Raw genomic sequence first — 15,761 nt, 5'->3', positions numbered from 1 at the left:
ATGTCAAAAGAAGATTTACAACTAAGTCCAAAAAAAAAAAAAAAAAAAAAAGTCTTTAAAGTGTGTCTTACATCCAGTTTGGAGCAAGAAACCTGGTTGTCAGCTGTCCGTGGTTCCCCAGGAGGGGGCTCGCACCCCTCAGCCTGTGTCATCAGCTCTGACTCAAGCTCAGTTGCGGCTGCGGAGGACCAAGGGCGCGCGCGGGAGGCGCCCAAACCGGCGGGGAAGCCCGGTCTCGGGTGTCCCCGCCCACAGGGGCGCGGCCGCGCGGCGCTGTCATTGGTGCCCGGGAAGCTGACGCGCAGCACTGGCCGTGGCCGTGGGGCCCGCGGAGGGCGGCGCGCGGCTGATGAAACCGGCTCGGATTCCGCCCGCGTGCGCCATCCCCTCGGCTAGCAGGTGTGAGCGGCTTTCTACCCGCGGTCTCCACACAGCTCAACATCTTGCAGCCTCCTCCGTGAGTACGCGATCCTTGTGATTGCCCAGGAAGCTCTGAAAGCCTGAGTCACCTCGGTGTGCGTGTGTGTCTGTGTGTGTGGCCTCGGGTGGCGGCTCAGGCAGGGCGAGGGTTCTTCTTATCCTCTCCATCTCCGGGGGATGGGTGCGTGGGGCGGGCACCAGTGCTCCGGTCGCCTCCTCCGAGTCCATCTTGGTCCTTTGCAGGCGCGGCGTGGTGCATGATGCAACAGCGGGAGGGAGTGAACACGGGCGACCCGAGTGACGCCCGCCACGCGTGGCCGTGTGTAGGCTCCACGTGGGCGCGGGGACTCGTCTACGCAGGCAGCCCCGGGTGGCATCCGGAGTCACGGCTGTCTGGGAGACCTTCCCTTACATGGCGCGGTGCGCGGCACCCCGCCCCGCCACGCGGTCCCGGGCAGTGTCGTCAGCCGAGCCGCGCGCAGGATGGACTCTGTCAGGTTTCACCGGCATGACCGGAGACCTGAGATTCCCGTCCTCCGGGTCGCCTCATAGTCTCCAGAGGTCCCTTTGGAGGGACTCCCTCTTGGGTGGGTTTTCCTTGTGACCCGATTCGGCCTGCACAGACTGTTCTTCCAGATGGTGTGGAGTGGGAGGAAGTTCTTCCGGCTCCGTAGACAACCTGTGCTCCGTGTGTTTCTCTCTGTCTTGTGGAAGACTTCCTGGGCACGATCAGGTCACCAGCCAAGGGTGTCCGCAGAGCAGTCCAGTGTCGCTCGCTCCAGCCCACTGCTGTGTGGACTTATGTGTTAAGATAAGATAGCCAGACATGTGCTGGGATAGGCAGACATGTGCTGTCAGGAAAACAAAACAAACTAAAAAACTACATTTCCCAGCACCCACAGTTATACTCTCACGTGCAGGAGGACAGGGTTTCAACCATAGGTGTATTTCTTCAAAAGGTAAGTAAACTTTCACTAGAACCCCGAGCGTTATCTTCTGCGTTATCTTTTGGTTGACTGTCTTAGCTGTGATGGAGTCAGCTGGTAATTGGGATTTTTATAACATTTCTTGCCCTTCGTGTGTGGTTGAGATAATAGGAAACCTCGTTACAGTCATCCCCCCTGGTATTTTTAGTTGGTCTCAATGGAAATTATTATTTTGACTCGAGCACACCCTTCTGCCACTAAAACAAAAGGGCGTGAGTCACGGGGTCAGAATAGACATTTAGAGGGGGAGAGTCACCCCATGAATTGAAACAGCTCTGAAAAGTTTAGCGTTTTGAGATCATGTTTTACTTAAGGGTGAAATTTAGAGGGTATATAAGGGAGGGTGGGGGTGAATAAACAAAAGGAACTAGTTAAGTAGAGATAAGAGATACCCCAGTGGCTAGGGCTGAATCTCACAGCCCCGGGGCTCTTTCTTGGCCCATAATTACAGGTTTTAGATTATTATTATTTTTTAAAGGTATGAAGACAAGCTGGCTCCCTTCGGGATTTCTCTTCTAAGACACATGGCCATTATTATATTTGGTAGATTAGTTTCTTCCCACCCCCACCTCACCCTGTGCTCCACCCACAACCCCTGCTTCACGCTGGCCAGAATGGCCTCAAACTTGCTACTTTGCCAAAGATGACCTTGATCCTTTGGCCTCCCACTGCGTCCCAGGGATTACAGGCATGTGCGCGGATCCCAGTTCATGCAGAGCTGGAGAGCGTACCCAGGGTCTCCCGCACACTCAGCTGCAGATTTGCACAGTGGGCACCTGACAGGCTGGGTTATTTTTTCACAGGCCCCAGGTCACGGTTTTTTTTTTTTTTTTTTTGGATGTAATTAAATGCATTTATTGCTGTTTAAGCCTGCGTTCTTTTCATTAGACCCGCCCGGCAAAAATAAGTAACTACATACATGGTCGCATTATGCTCAGGAAATTATGCCTTTCTCCAGAGTTAGAGGTATTTACTAATCCTAGGGGGGGAGTATGAAGAAGGAAGACATGGTTAGGGGAAGAAATATCCGGTAACCTGGTGCTGTCTGGATATCTGTGCTGTGTTACCTACAGGCATCTCCTGAAATGTCTTGGTATTTCATCTGGCTCTTAGTCATCACTCCAGGCAGGACCTATAGATAAGACCTTTGAGCGGTGGCTCTCAACCTTTCTAGTGCTGCGACCCTTTAATATAGCTCCTCTTGCTGTGGGGACCGCCAACCATAAAATGATTTTGTTACTACTTCACAAGTGTAAATTTGCCACTGTTATGAATCATAATGTAAATATCTGATATGCAGGGTATCTGATATGGGACCCCTGTGAAAGGGTTGTTCACTCCCCAAAGGGTTGGGGAACCACTGCCCTAGTGTTTTCTTCATAGTTGGCCCCTTGGGGGTTGGGTGGGGCTGGGGACATAGGGAGTGGGTATTTGAGATGCGTGTGTGTGCTTGGGATTAATACCAGGGCCTCCAACATGCTAAGCATATGCTAGGGACTGTGTCCCCTGGCCCACTGCCTGGATACATTTTAACAATCCATCCAGTTAGATTGGCTAGAGTTTCTGTGTGAGGAGAGAGCAAGATGCTGTACTGAGGGAAATGGGTAGGCTGGTCAAGAAGCCTGTTGGGTGGAAGAGGGACATTCACACTATTCATTTATATCTAGTCTAAAGGTTTACTTTTATTTATGTGGATGTGTACCCCTAGAAGCCAGAGAGTGTTGAATCCCTCGGAGCTTGGGTTACAAGCGGTTGTTGACGTCTGCTATGGGTGCTGCTTATAAACTTGGGTCCTCTGGAGGAACAATAGTCTCTCTTAAATGCTGAGCCATCTTTCCAGTCCCGGGAGAAAAAGATTTTGGCAGACACAAAATAAAATGGCTAGTATATTCTCACTCACTCATTCATTCATTCATTCATTCAAAGTCTTGCTGTATAGACCAAACATGAGATCCTGCTGGCTCAGCCTCCAGAATGCTGGGGTTATATGTACACACTACCATGCCTGTCACTGCAAATAACCTTTCAAAAAATTTCATTTATTTAGAGACACTGTCTCAGTGTTTAGCTCTTAGCTTCCCTGGCTGGGACTCACTATCTAGGCCAGGCTTGCCTGGAATTCACAGAGATTTACCTGCCTCTGCCTCCCGGGTACTGAGATTCAAGGTGTGCACCACCATGCCTGGCTTCATGTTTATTTAAAATTTTTACATATGTGTATGTATGTATGTATATCTCTTTCTCTGTATGTGCACCATATATGTTCATTGCCCCCCCAGCGACCAGAAGAGGGTGTCTGATCCCTTGGAGCTGGAGTTACAGTTAGCTGTGAGCCCCCATGTGGATACTGGAAACCATCATCAGGCCCTCCTTAAGTGTTCTTAACCACTGAGAATTTCTCCGAGTAAATGTTTGGATACCTTCACCACCAAAGGACAGGCTTGTTCTGATGGGCTCTCTTGGGGCCATTGAAGCTACCTGTTCTGGGGTTTGTGCAGGCCAACCCAAAGCTGGGGTCACTTTCTCCTCCAGGTGTTAGTCTGGTGTTGAGGTTGCCCTGTGGGTTAGGGACCCTCTGAAGTAGAATCCTAAGGCCTTAGGGTTCTCTGGACCTTGAGCCAGCAGCACGAGACCCCAGGTGTGATGGCTATTCCTGGTTGTCAACTTGACTACATCTGGAATGAACTACAATCCAGAAATGGAGGGCACACCTGTGATCTAGATCTTGCATCTGGAAGACAACAGCTTCTGACCTGGAACTTGACACGGAGTAACGCACGCTTTTGATCCTTTGTGGGTTTTGAGGCATAGTGGTCATGAAAAGCTTAGACCCAAGCAAAGGCGGTGCTCACTTTTAATATCAGGAGACAGAGGCAGGCAGATCTCTTGAGTTCAAGGCCAGCCTGGGTTCAGAGCAAGTTTCAAGTCAAGCTTACGTTCAAACACAGCGGTACACGCCTTTAATCTGGGCCACAACTGCTGCTGGAGGCCTTCGTAAGGACAGTGGAAGAAGGAAGATTCAGTCTTTGCCTGCTTGCGCTTACTTGCCAGCACGTCTGTTGGAACCCACTTCTTCAGGATCCCAGCTTATCCAGAAGCCCAGCCGACACACCCAGCCTCGTGAGTCTGATCAACTTCTAGATTCTTGGATTTTCTATTCACAGCTGCCCATTGTTGGGTTAGTTGGACTACAGACTGTAAGTCATTCCAATAACTTCCCTTAATATATGGAGACATTCCATAAGTTCTGTGACTCCAGAGAACCCTGACTAATAAACCAGGTCAAGGTGTAGGCATCCTCCTTCTAGAACATGGACACCCCAACCTCCACTGCCCCCCCCCCCCCCCCAGACAGGGTTTCTCTGTGTAACCCTGGCTGTCCTGGAACTCATGCTATAGACCAGGCTGGTCTCAAACCATGTTCTGTCTGCATGTATGTCTGCACATCAGTAGAGGGCACCAGATCCCATTGCAGATGGTTGTGAGCCACCATGTGGTTGCTGGGAATTGAACTCAGGACCTCTGGAAGAGCAGTCAGTGAGTGTCCTTAACCTCTGAGCCATCTCTCCAGCCCAGGACCTTTTGTTTTGAAGTACATGGAGTAGTGTTCAGGGGGCCATCCCACCACCAAGCTGCACACTTCCTGCCTTGACCTGCTCCAGTTTCTTGCCAGCCTGGGACTGCAGTCTTCCTGGCACAGCTGGAGCTGGGGTTTCCGAGGCAGCTATGCAGGGGCTGGGGGGCCCTAGAGTTGACATGAGTGGCAGAGACTGGGCCATACGCTTCCTACGTTAGTAGCTGAGCATTCTTTCATGTCACCAGTGTCTGTATGGACACCTGCCCCAGACCCAGGGGTACATGTGTGCTCTGTCCCACATCGTGTCTCTGCAGGGGGTTCCTGGGATCAGAGGCCAGTGACAACTGTGATCCTGACCCCACCCCTGCTCCTGGCCTTCCTTTACTGCCTTCTATCATGTGGTGACATGGGAAGTGTCCCCTTCCTTTGAGGCCTTTGATGCCCCCAGAAAGCCTGGAACAGGAGCTGGTGGCCAGGGCTTGCAGAAACCTTCTTGACCCTCCGAGCGAGCAACTCTTAGGGTCACAGCATACACGTCCTTCCTGGGAGGGATGGAGCCAGGGAAACTGGGTACCCTTGGGGCTTCTGGGAAGAACCACTAGTCAGGAGAGTCAGAAAGATGTGGTCCCCACATTTCTCCATGTTTCTTTCAGGTTTTTTTGAGGAACACTTGAAATTTAATGTTGTAAGAGTTGCGGGAGTGCCTAGGCTGTCTTTGCTTCAGCCCTCTGGTGGGTTGGGTTTCCTTGACTTCTTTCCTCCATCCCTGCTCAGCCCTCTGAGGTGCCCATAGGTACATTTACTCCTTGTTATTCAAATGTAGTTCCCACAACAAATATGGCCTCCTCTGCACCCTTGGCTTGCTATCTTTGTTTCAGGTTTGTTTGATTTTGACTTTTTTTTTTTTTTTTTTTCTGGGGTTGAGCTAAGGGTCTCAGGCAGACTATGTCAGCACTCTGTTAAGGAGTCACACCTCAGCCTAACGGTATAATACCCAAATCAGGATGGCATTACTGCAGACCTGTTATTACCTAGCCTAGAGACCACATGCAGCTCTGGATTTTCTACACAGCATCCCCTAGAGCTGTCTAAAACCCTTCTGGAGAGCTCAAGGTAAAAGCTCCTATTGAATGCACTACCTCTAGGCCCTTTTAAAACATGTTTCTCTAAGTACGAATGTTCCTCTGCAGTAAAGTGAGCCAGGTGGCAATTCCCACGCAAAGGCTTGGCAGTCACACCAAGAAGGGACCTCTGAGAGGCTCTTTAGCCCTGGCTCACCTGACCACCCAGACCTGTTTCCCAGCATCCTCACACGAAGAAGTCACGTGTGGTCCAGTCTTCAGGCTATCTTTTATGACTTCGCCCACCCCTTGGGTGGCTGCCCACCTGTGTGGGCAGCCTTCACCACCTTTGATGGTGCATGTGTCATCCGTATGTATCCTCGGGGCAGGGGATGTCTAATGAGTGTCTAGAACGTATCTGAGACCTGTGGTGTTGCCAGCCCTCTCTCTTCAGCACTGAAGAAACCCTTGCTTTCTAGAGCTAGCAAGAGTTAAGGATGCCGCATGCCGCTTGGCTGGGGGCCATGGCCTTGGCCTTTTGCTGGTTATATATCTTGGCTGTTTCATACGGCATTTAGGGTTGCCTTTGAGTGACCCCCTTGCATCTTTTAGATGTCCCCCACCCCCATCCCCCAAGCAGTAATAGACACAGTTCTAAACTGAAGTTCCAAAGGCTGATGACTGCTACGCAGACTCAGTTGGCAAACAGTTTCAAAACGTTCGGCCATCCTGAAGTGCGAGTCTTACTGTTGATTCGTGCTGGGTGAGCATCCCGGTGTCCTGACCTAGAAGGAGGATTCGGGAATAATGCTTTTTTTTTTCCCCATTGTCTGAAATTTGTACCTCAGTTTCCCCAGATGTAAGCCCACAGCTGTGTGTGAATCGACCTCTGAAGGTCATGATCAAAAGCTTCTAGTATTTTTCCATGTGTTTGTTTGTTCTTCTCCAGCCCCAGACCCTCTCCTTGAAGGAGCTGGCCTTGACAGTGACTCTAGTGGGCAGCCGCCCAGAGTCGGGGTACCCTGCTGAGCCCAGTAACTCTAACCTGGCCGGGCCAGCACCAGAGGGCCACTCTTCAAAGAAGCCCTTTGAAGCGCAAACATTTCCTTTCCTGAAAAGAAGGGAAATTGCAACCAAAAACGTATTGTTCTGTGCGGACAATGTTCCCTTCGATCAAAGAGGGAGTGGGGCTTATAAAGGTAGATTCACAAATTAGACCTGGGCGCCATCCTGCGTGTGTGACTGTCACCGTGGAAGGGCTCGTTGTGGATCTCTCAGGTTGGTAAGACTCCATTTTCCCTTTTTCCTTAGGATCCTGGGTCTAGGTCTACTAATATATTGGACTGTGTCTCTAGCATGTTCCTGACAATGTCTACTGATAAATTACAATAGTTTCAAGTTAGACTATTACTTAGCCACTAGAAATGGTGTTTTCCAAGAATATTTGATATTAGGGGAAATGTTTAACATTAAAGGTGAAAAAAATCTGGATATATTGCACAGAAAAAGAAAAAAGATGCTAAAATTAGATTTTAGGATCTGGGTGGGAGTGGATCCCAGTGGTTAGGACGTGTGCTCATTAGCATGTGAGAGGCTCTAGGCTCTCAATAGCAATATAAATAAACACTGTTCTGATTGCTGCTTATAGATCCTAAAATACTGTTCAACAAATACTTACTGAATGTTTATGTAATTGGTAAAATATGTTTAAAGGAATCATGTCTCTGAGGTGAACAGTAATGCTCTGGCAGGTGGGCGCAGCCATAAATTAATTTTAATTTCTCAGTGATCCTGCCCTGGCCTCTCAGAATGGGGTCTGTTTTGTTCTTCGCTGCACACACACCCTGTGTTTGGTTCCTGGGTGCAGACCACACAGGTGTGGGTGGTTCAGCTTTCCCAGTTAGTGTCACAGGATGTTTGAGTTTTTGCTAGATTTGCTCATTGTTGTCAGAAAGGGTCAAGCAGCAGCTGGGTTCTCCTAGCAACTCCCCACCTCAGTGGAGAACTTGACCTGCCCTCCATTTGTCACCTCTGAGCACCGGTTCTAGCAAGATCCTCTGGCCACGTTCCGAGTGAATAGTTTTCTGAGAGGGACCTTTGTCTACCTGCAGCATCTGCTGGCTCTGAGGTGTATGTCCCTTGGTCAGGGAAGGCGCCCAGTGCCATCCCCTTCATCCTGTTAGCCACTCTATCCCTTTGCCTGATGGTGCAGGTCTGCAGTGGGTGTGACCTTCTCGAAGGCTGGTCTCAGAGAATTTTTCTCTGGTCTGATAGTACCCATTCACTGGACAGAGTCTTTAAGCTTCTTTGACTACAAATTGAAGTAAGAACTAAATTTACTTGGGACCAAGTCCACACAGGGACACACTGACTCATAGATTGGTATAAAGTCTGTGGACTTTTCTTCAGCTCTACCCACGGGGCGCACTATGGGTGTGTGTTTCCTAGAAATGGATGTGTATTTATTCACTTCAGTGCTTCGAGTTGTTCTTGGGTTCATTTCCTTCAGTGGGATTTGAGGAAGAGCCCATCTAAAAGGTTAGAGACCTTGTCTTTCAGAGTTAAGGACTGTGGGAGGAACTGGGAAAAGTTGCTCACAGAAAGATAAATTTGAAGTTGTGGAGTCTGATGGCTTGAAATCGGAATACAGGAAAAAAAAACCAAACAAACTGCTAACTAACATTAGCAGCGGCAGCCATGCCCTGAATTCTAGGGTTTTGCTTAAAGGGTTAAAGTTTTCCTTGCACCTTACTTAGCAAATAAATACCTTGTCTGCATACACCATTCTTAAAATAATCCTAACTGGTGGAATCTGTTGTCTCTAAGAAGGCACACAGGCTAGTAGACATAGACAGGACAGCCCAGCTTAATGAAACAATGTACAATTATCTGTCCTTGTTCATTGGAGGCTTAAAACAGAAACATGTTTCTCAAGAAATGTCGTTTTGGTAGGAATTCAATGTAGTTTATTTACAGTGTCCTAAGGGCGGTGTGTAGAAGTTCTAAGTATTGCCAACACTGTGGGCCTTGAAAAGAAAGTCAGGGATTTGTTGTTGTTGTTGTTTTGTTGTTGTTGTGTGTGTGTTTACATGGTTCTCTCTCTCTCTCTATACACACACACACATATGGGATAATATATAAATTAGAACACTTTTCCATATATTTATTACCTCATATTAAAATACACACTCATTTTTTTAAAACATTTATTTAGTGTGTAGGAAGGCACTCACATACAACATTCCTGTGGAGGTCAGAAGAAAACTTTCTGGAGTTGGTTCTCTCCTGCTATGTGGGTACTGAGCCTCGAACTCAGGTCAGCAGGCTTGGCAGCAAGCACCTTCATCCCCTGAGCCATCTCACTAGCCATGACCTCAAAGTCTTAGCATCGTGTTTGGTTTTGTTGAATAAACTTTTGCTAGCAGACACTTCTTTTTTACTTTCCCCCTAAAGGGCCATCTTGAGAGGTCCTAAGCAAGAGACCTGGTGGATCCTTTGAATAATTGTGTTGAGCTGGAAGGAAAGGATGCCTCATTGGCAGCAGAATTTGATGAAATCGGAATTTTACAAAGTCCGTGTCTAATTTGTCTGTAGTGGCTTCATGCCTAATTGCTAACGGCTTTTTTTGGGTTTGTTCTAGCCAGCAAAGTGTAGTGCCTTGCCTTTTCCGGATGATTTATGTAGGGGACGGTGTTAGGGGGAGCAACACTCCATACAATTCCCTTTCCAAGCTCCGACATTTGTCCCTTTCTGTCCTGTAGTGAATGTCTTCCGGGAAGACTTCTAGAGTTACTCTGAGCAGCCTCTGAGTTAGTGAGAGTGTTCGGGGAGGGTCTTCAGACTTCTGTGAGCCTCCTTTATCCAGCCAGGTGTCCAGAGATGACGAGGAAGTGGCATTTTATTCTGAGAAGCCCTGGGAACTGAACAGTGGTGGACAGATCCTCTGCACAGCCGCATTGGAGGAGTACAGACCCAGGGTCCAGCATTTTAGTATGTCCCTTCTAGCAGAGTCTATGTGACTTTGCTGTGGGTATGTCATGAACCCTTGCCTACAGCACATGGACAGTTTCATCCTTGCTGGCTCAAGTCCCCAGGAAGAGCCTATGCCTACAGGTACAGCAGTGTGCTAGTGAACATGAGTGCCCAGGGACAAGACAGACTTTATAGAAGTGTAAGGAACATCACGGAAGCGTTTCCACCATCAAGACCACATGGTTCACTCCTTCAGTATTTCTGCTGATTTTCCTCTATCTAAAAAGAATACGAACAGGGTCATACAGAGCAATTGGATGGCTCACTGTGCCAACGGGGGCCAGCAATAAAAAGGGAAGAAGTCTACAAACATGAACTAAGAATTTTGCATAAAGTGCTTGAACCTTTTATATCTGGGAAGTCCTGTTCTGAGTATCTTTAGCCGTGCAGGCATCTGTGTGAACACACAAACCCTTCCCTGGGGACCTTGTGAACATCATCCCATTCCGGAGGTCCTGGGTGGGTCTGCAAGGTTGCATTTCTAACCAGTTTTTACTAATACTTGGAGGAGCAAGCCCCCTAGAAGGTGCTGGATCCTGGATGATTGCAGGAGCTCTGTTGTGAAAAGCTCACTGGTACAGAGTCAAGGCTTCAAAGGAGACCTTTTCCCTGAACTGGAGGCTTGCTTGCCTTACCCTCACTGACTGGAGGCTCCTAGCCTGGGCTGTGCAGTCATTTCTATTCCGGGTGGTTATCTATTCTCAGCTGATGTGCAGATGGGACAGAACTTCTGCAGAGGTGGGGCTCCTGGCAGCGTAACCAAAATGATAGCTAAGGGCCTGAAGGGCAGGAGGCGACAGAAATATATAGGAGATGCAAGAACTTAGTCACTGAAGGAGGGCCCATTTAGCTGAGGGGCAAGCGGCCCTCCTCATTGCCGGAAATCTGTGTGGCCTGACCAGCTACAACTCTGCCTTGGTTTCTACCTTTGAAGTCACAAATCCAAAGTGTAGGGTCTGGCTGGGGGAGGCTCAATAAAGACAAGCCGTCCTCGGTTGTTGAGAGAGTATACAGAGTTAAAACTTTGATCTCCAGGAATCCCATTCCCAGATGCCGCATATATGTGTTCTTGCTTTGCTGATAAAAGCCTAGGGGTGGGTTATCATGCATAGAGAAGTTTGCAGAAGACTGAATGGAAGAGATGGGCCGAGGCTTGCTCCCTCTTCACCAGGAAATTCTCCACTGCAGAGGCGGATGTCAGCTTTCTCATTAAGAACAGGCACGGGGAAGATGAACCAAACTTGGAGAGGGATTAGAGTGGTGGACTCGGCACTGTCAGAGCTGGCATGGGCTACCGAGTGCCAAGGCCCCCTGCTCAGAGGGCCTTAAGCCAGGGTGCCACTTAGAATATCTGGAGTATGCTTGAATGATTAGATCGCCTTTCAGTTTTCGTATGCTTGAGTTTTAAGGTCTCAGGAAGGGTGGCGAGGGAAGGGGTGTTCAAACATGGGTCCCACCCACCACTACCTCCCCAGGGGTGTTGAAACCCTGCCAAGAGGAAGGATTTGACTCCGGTGCGGCAGACTAAACCTTGGCTGTGTTTGCCTGTTATCGAGTTCAAAGCTGTCTGGCTGGTGCAGGATGTGGCAGAGGGGAACTGAATGTGAGAAAGGCAGCTCCCAGAGCCACATCACGGCCCTCTGCGCCTCCCCAGGGGTTTTGCTGCTCACTGTGCAGTGTCCCCAGTAGATGGGATCCCCTCATTAAAATGGTTTTCTTTTACCTCCTCATAGAAAAGGAATGGGGGGATCACAGTAGGGATGGGGTACTGTCAAACGGAAGGTATTATATGATTTTTCTTTTTTTTTTTTCTTAAGTTTAATTTCATCCTTTTAAATGTGCCTGTGTGGGTGGGTACGTGGATGTGAGTGCATTACCCTCAGAAGCCAGTAGAGGGCATCAGGCTGCAGGTGGTTGTGAGCTGCAGCTGCCTGGCCTGGGTGCTGGAAACTGAACCCTGGTCCTTCGGGGGCAAGAATGGTATGTGTTCTTAACTACAGAGCCATCCCTCTGGCACCACATGATTAAAACAAACAAAAGAAAACAATAAAGCAGGGTGGGTTAGAACTCACTTTGTAGATCAGTCTGCCCTTGAACTCACAGAGGTCCACCTGTCTCTGCCTCTTATGAGCTAGGATTAAAGTTATGTACCACAATGGCTGTCTTATGCCTTTCTCCCTCCTTCCCCCTCCCCCTTCCCCTTCCCTCCCCTCTCCCTCTCCCTCCTTCTCTCCCTCCTCCTCTCCCTCCCCCTCTCCCTCCCCCTCCCTTATTTTATTTTTCAAGACAGGGTTTCTCTGTGTAGACTGGGCTGTCCTGGAGCTAACTCTTTTAGATCAGGCTGGCCTCGAACTCAGAGATCCACCAGCCTCTGCCTTCTGAATGCCAGGACTAAAGGTGTGTGCCACCACACCTGGCTGTGTCTCACAAATTCATTAATTCCTATGCTTGTCACCAGGATTCCTTTAAAGACATAGAAAATGGTCATTTATAAAGCCAAAAACCAATCATCGGTAAAGCAGATGTCATTCACACCCCGCACCTCCAGTCTGGGACGTGTGGTCACCTCTGCAGCTGAGATGAATGGCCCTGGGTGGTGGCCGTGGTTTTGTTGGGCGGCAGATTATCAAGACTTAGCTTGCCCTGTTCCCCCTGGGTAGTTTGTAAATTTTGTCCTGTGTGTTGGCTTTGGGCTTTGGTGGTGGTGGTGGGGGTGTCCAATCATTGATTGTTTTGAGAGAAACCAGGTTGGTTTATGGTCCCTCTTGCCAGGACCTAGGGGTTGTTTATAGTCATCTCACGTGATGTGGTCACTTGGAAATATGCAAAGCCTTCATTTGCCTCCAGAGGCATTATGGCTGACAACGCATTATGCCAGCAAGTCTACAGCCGTGCTAAGAACACTCACCCCTTTCAGAGGATGAAAAGAGGTGGTGTGTCCTGATGGGTCACAGCCAGGTGAAAGTATTCATATGTGACCAGGGGGGTGTCTTTATATGGTTTCTACTGCTCTGATAAAGACCAGGACCAAAAAGCAACTTGGGGGAGCAAGGGTTTATATCAGCTTAATTATAGTCCGCCTGGAAGTGAAGGCAGGGCAGGAGTTCAGGCAGGAACCTGGAGGCAGGAGTAGAAACAGACTGTGAAGGAACACTACTCACCAGCTTGCTCAGTTACTTTGTCTGACATCCCAAGACCACTTGCCCAGGAGTGACATCATCGCCTACGTAGAGGTGGGTTCTTTTATAGTTTTCATTAATCAAGGCAGCGCCCCCTACAGGCCAGCCTAATGGATGCAGTCATTCTCTCAGTTGAGGCTCCTCTTCCCAGAAGACTCTAGCTTGTGTCATGTTAACAGAAGATCAAGCAAGACAGAGAGAGGTATAAGAAGATTCCGTGACAGATGGTGCGTGCCGCCTGTTAGCAGTATTACGGGGATGGGACTGTTTCAAGTGTGGGCATCCTGGGCTCTCACATGCCTTGAAATGGCCGGCCTTCGAACCCAAAGATCCAGGAAGGGCCCCTTGCTGCCCACACAGAAGCAATTCCTGCTGGTGATTCATCCCACCCTCCCCTGCAGGTTAGGTAGACTCAGTGTGTGTCTACCTAAGACTTGGCTGTCTCTCAGTGCAGACCCTGGGCCAGTGTCTCTGCTCTGGGATTTGGAAGGACTCGCAATGAGCGTTCCTTTTGTGAGGATTTCCAGCTCTGATCAGAAAATGGTGACAGTTTGACTATGGAACCACCAAAGAGCACTGTGCAGTTAGGTGAGACTGAGAAATCGTGTGTCAGACAAGAACAGTGATGAGCCTGTGTGGTAGGGAGAGACAGGGTGTCTGGGGTGAGGACAATGACAGAGGTGGCTCTCTAGAAACCGTCCATCCCCTGCCTGTTTCAGTTCAGAAATGACCAGCAGGCATGACTGTAAGGGGCAAAATGCGCTCCACCATCCTTCTCCACGTGGTCCACCAGATCTGTGCTTCTCAAATTAATATAGTCCAGAAGTGGTTCTGCCAGTTAGAGCAATCTCTTTATCCCAGTTGTGGAAAGATTGAGTGAGAAGCTATGGGCCCAGCATTCCATGCCCAACCAAACACCATTGGATGCTTATCCAGTCACGGCAGGGCCAGGCACTTCCTGGTGTCAGGCCGGTGGCAGCCATGTCCTGTTGTGTGGGGTGTCTCTGGGGGGGAGATTGGAATGTCGGGGTAGGCCATGAGAATTCTAGGTCCCCAGCTATCTCACTGGGGAGGAAGCCTGGGGTTATTTTTCAAAAGGTTATTAGCTAACCATACATGACAAATATATACAGCTCCCATCAAAGGGAAATGAAAGGATTTTTTAATATATATTTTTGCCTGTACAAACACACCCTGTTTGGATTTAGGGGGATAGCATTTGGGCAATGAACAGTAGCCAAGGCCAGCTGAGAGGCTCTAGAAGAGATCTGGGAAAACCGTCTCTGTGGGAGCGGTGTGTTTGGGTTAGCTCTCCACTGTGTTCTTCCCATTTCCTGTGCTCCTGAGTTGTAGGCTTGCCATAGCAGACTTAAGCAAAGGGCAGCGTGAAGAGCCGAGGGGAGGTTCTTGTCTGCAAGACAGGACGAGCAGAGAGGTGGGCTGGATCTGGAACTAAGAAGGAGAGGATGCTAGAAAGGGCAGGGAAGAAGGCTCACTGTCCAGCCCTTGTCTGCCTCAGGGAACAAAGGATGGGAACCTGCCTGGGATGCCTACTGTTGACTCCCTGTGCCCCATACATTGTTCCCAATTCACCTCTGCACCTGCTTCACCTCGCTTTTGCTGGACACTGGGTCTGCTAACTGGAGAGCAGTGTGCATAGCCTGGAAGCAGAGTGCAAGCGAGCGAGCGCTCACTCATTCCCGTGTTTCCTCAGGATCCTTTTCAATTTGCCCGAGCAGGTGTGATCTGGTTAAGACAGGCATCCCGGTTTACACTGTGGTGTGGGTATCAAAATAGCATATATCCTTTGGCCCTTGGATTGAGCAGCGGGCTCTTCAGTGCCCTTCTGCCCCCCTCGACACACCTTGCCCTTGAAGCATGTCCCTGGTTCACAGGGTTCACAGCAGGACAGGGTGTGGCAGAGAGCCAGATTTGCAGAAATAAGGCTTTAGAGCAGTCCATGTTCAGATGTCTTCAATATCTGCTCCCTGGACAGAAATCCGATAAGGATGGCAGTACAGAAGGACGAAAGTTCTAGGTTGCTGGCTCCAAAGAAGCCTTTTTCTTTTGTGTGGGGATGGCAGGGTGTATGCCCAGGAAGGCTGGCTGCAACAAGGGTCAGAGATGTGAGCAGGGTTTCAGAGAGTCACAGCCCCCAGTGAAGCGAGCCACGGAGTCCCCAGGAGCTGCAGAAGTCAGCGTTCCTATCAGGCCGGACCGTGCTTTGAAATAAATTAAAAAAAAAAAAAAAAAGCAAAGAAAAGCAAAATAAGACTTTGCATGACTGATTGTGTGGGAAGGAAAGTGGGAGTGGCCCTGATGATTGGCAGATCTCTGGCCCGCAAGGACCAAGGTATTTTGGAGTTTGTCAGGAGTCTTTGGACAAGGCTGTCATGAGACCCGCCTGCTCACAAAGGTTGCTTTGTGAGCCTCTCCCAAAGCAGGACACTTGGCTGGAGTAGACTTCATTTCCCTGGGGTAGTATTTCTGATGGTCTTGGCTCCCC

The 15,761-nt window shown here is 49.3% G+C and overlaps 1 protein-coding gene across 3 annotated transcripts in view; it reads left to right on the top strand.

Annotated features, from left to right (window-relative positions):
- Positions 1-335: 335 nt before the first annotated feature.
- Slc7a1 (solute carrier family 7 member 1) overlaps positions 336-15,761 on the top strand; it is a 70,141-nt gene continuing 54,715 nt past the window's right edge. The window contains exon 1 of one of the 3 annotated variants that reach the window (XM_021162329.2): positions 336-457. The gene's annotated coding sequence lies outside the window, so the exon portion shown is untranslated. Of the gene's footprint in view, positions 458-1,305; positions 1,380-7,264; positions 7,323-15,761 lie in introns of those variants that run through there. The other 2 variants (XM_029477849.1, XM_029477848.1) reach the window with 2 other exon arrangements.

This window comes from Mus caroli, chromosome 5 (assembly GCF_900094665.2).
Source record: "Mus caroli chromosome 5, CAROLI_EIJ_v1.1, whole genome shotgun sequence".
Lineage (NCBI taxonomy): Eukaryota > Metazoa > Chordata > Mammalia > Rodentia > Muridae > Mus > Mus caroli.
The sequence above is the reverse complement of the archived record's forward strand: the minus strand, read 5'-3'. Positions and strand labels throughout refer to the sequence as shown.